This window comes from Schistocerca serialis, unplaced genomic scaffold (genome assembly GCF_023864345.2).
Source record: "Schistocerca serialis cubense isolate TAMUIC-IGC-003099 unplaced genomic scaffold, iqSchSeri2.2 HiC_scaffold_966, whole genome shotgun sequence".
In the NCBI taxonomy this organism is placed as follows: domain Eukaryota; kingdom Metazoa; phylum Arthropoda; class Insecta; order Orthoptera; family Acrididae; genus Schistocerca; species Schistocerca serialis.
The window spans coordinates 1-2,500 of record NW_026048591.1 but is presented as its reverse complement, the minus strand read 5'-3'; the positions used below and the strand labels follow the sequence as shown (position 1 = coordinate 2,500).

Genomic DNA, 2,500 nt, shown 5'->3' with positions numbered 1-2,500 from the left:
CCGATCCGAGTCGTTTGCTCGCGGCTTCAGCATATCAAGCAAGCCGGAGATCTCACCCATTTAAAGTTTGAGAATAGGTTGAGGTCGTTTCGGCCCCAAGGCCTCTAATCATTCGCTTTACCGGATGAGACTCGTACGAGCACCAGCTATCCTGAGGGAAACTTCGGAGGGAACCAGCTACTAGATGGTTCGATTAGTCTTTCGCCCCTATACCCAGCTCCGACGATCGATTTGCACGTCAGAATCGCTACGGACCTCCATCAGGGTTTCCCCTGACTTCGTCCTGGCCAGGCATAGTTCACCATCTTTCGGGTCCCAACGTGTACGCTCTAGGTGCGCCTCACCTCGCAATGAGGACGAGACGCCCCGGGAGTGCGGAGGCCGCCGCCCCGTGAAGGGCGGGGAAGCCCCATCCTCCCTCGGCCCGCGCAAGGCGAGACCTTCACTTTCATTACGCCTTTAGGTTTCGTACAGCCCAATGACTCGCGCACATGTTAGACTCCTTGGTCCGTGTTTCAAGACGGGTCGTGTGTTTCAAGACGGGTCGTGAAATTGTCCAAAGCTGAAGCGCCGCTGACGGGAGCGATTATTCCGCCCGAGAGCATCCCGAGCCAACAGCGGCGCGGGTCCGGGGCCGGGCCAGGTAGGTCCGTCATCCGGGAAGAACCCGCGCGCGCTTGCCGGGAGCCCGAGCGCCCAAAGGGGCGAATCGACTCCTCCAGATATACCGCCGGGCAGCCAGCCAGGACACCGGGGCTCTGCCCAACAGACGCGAACCGAGGCCCGCGGAAGGACAGGCTGCGCACCCGGGCCGTAGGCCGGCACCCAGCGGGTCGCGACGTCCTACTAGGGGAGAAGTGCGGCCCACCGCACACCGGAACGGCCCCACCCCGCGGCGAGTGGAAAGGCAACCGGACACGACCCCGCCGCGGATTGCTCCGCGCGGGCGGCCGGCCCCATCTGCCGAGGGCGGAGGCCAGTGGCCGGATGGGCGTGAATCTCACCCGTTCGACCTTTCGGACTTCTCACGTTTACCCCAGAACGGTTTCACGTACTTTTGAACTCTCTCTTCAAAGTTCTTTTCAACTTTCCCTCACGGTACTTGTTCGCTATCGGTCTCGTGGTCATATTTAGTCTCAGATGGAGTTTACCACCCACTTGGAGCTGCACTCTCAAGCAACCCGACTCGAAGGAGAGGTCCCGCCGACGCTCGCACCGGCCGCTACGGGCCTGGCACCCTCTACGGGCCGTGGCCTCATTCAAGTTGGACTTGGGCTCGGCGCGAGGCGTCGGGGTAGTGGACCCTCCCAAACACCACATGCCACGACAGGCGGCAGCCTGCGGGGTTCGGTGCTGGACTCTTCCCTGTTCGCTCGCCGCTACTGGGGGAATCCTTGTTAGTTTCTTTTCCTCCGCTTAGTAATATGCTTAAATTCAGCGGGTAGTCTCGCCTGCTCTGAGGTCGTTGTACGAGGTGTCGCACGCCACACCGCCAGCCGGCTGTGCACGCTACCGAGTAAGTACCGGTATGCGAACCGCCAGGCGACGGGGCGCGCATCGCACGTTTAAGGAGGCGCGGCCGGCCCCACAGGCGGCCGCGACGCTCCCAGGTCTGCGAAGCGGGGCAAACGCCGCGCGCTTCAGTATACGTAGCCGACCCTCAGCCAGACGTGGCCCGGGAACGGAATCCATGGACCGCAATGTGCGTTCGAAACGTCGATGTTCATGTGTCCTGCAGTTCACATGTCGACGCGCAATTTGCTGCGTTCTTCATCGACCCACGAGCCGAGTGATCCACCGTCCTGGGTGATCTTTTTCTTAGTTTCCACTGTCTCTTTCAAGACAGTTGCATAGGCGGGACGTAGGCGTGTGGCGGCCCCTGTTCAAGCGTTCTGTGTCCAACAGCCTCACGGCCGATGGGCGTCGTACGGCTCCACACCGGAGCGGACAGGCAGTCGGGCGAAAGTCATTCAAAACCGGCGCCAGGCGCCAGGTGCCGCAGGCCAGCCGCTCCAGCGCTTCAGCGCTCGTACCACACAACATTGGCGTTAGTTTTGAGAAGCACGCGTGGTTCCGCACGCGGCGCACGGCTACTGCGAGCCGTACAGGTAGCGTGTTGCGCGACACGACACGCACATCGAAAGACATGCAGTCTAGTCGGTAATGATCCTTCCGCAGGTTCACCTACGGAAACCTTGTTACGACTTTTACTTCCTCTAAATGATCAAGTTTGGTCATCTTTCCGGTAGCATCGGCAACGACAGAGTCAATGCCGCGTACCAGTCCGAAGACCTCACTAAATCATTCAATCGGTAGTAGCGACGGGCGGTGTGTACAAAGGGCAGGGACGTAATCAACGCGAGCTTATGACTCGCGCTTACTGGGAATTCCTCGTTCATGGGGAACAATTGCAAGCCCCAAATCCCTAGCACGAAGGAGGTTCAGCGGGTTACCCCGACCTTTCGGCCTAGGAAGACACGCTGATTCCTTCAGTGTAGCG

At 60.2% G+C, this 2,500-nt stretch overlaps 2 non-coding genes across 2 annotated transcripts in view; both read right to left on the bottom strand.

Moving 5' to 3' along the window:
* Positions 1 to 1,465, bottom strand: part of LOC126453823 (large subunit ribosomal RNA) — a 4,243-nt gene extending 2,778 nt beyond the window's left edge. Inside the window, exon 1 of the ribosomal RNA XR_007585095.1 lies at positions 1 to 1,465. This exon is cut by the window's left edge and continues 2,778 nt beyond it. This is a non-coding gene — a ribosomal RNA (large subunit ribosomal RNA).
* A 189-nt stretch (positions 1,466 to 1,654) lies between these two features.
* LOC126453822 (5.8S ribosomal RNA) lies at positions 1,655 to 1,809 on the bottom strand. The gene has a single exon (XR_007585094.1). It is a non-coding gene; the product is annotated as a 5.8S ribosomal RNA (ribosomal RNA).
* Between the last annotated feature and the right edge of the window lie 691 nt (positions 1,810 to 2,500).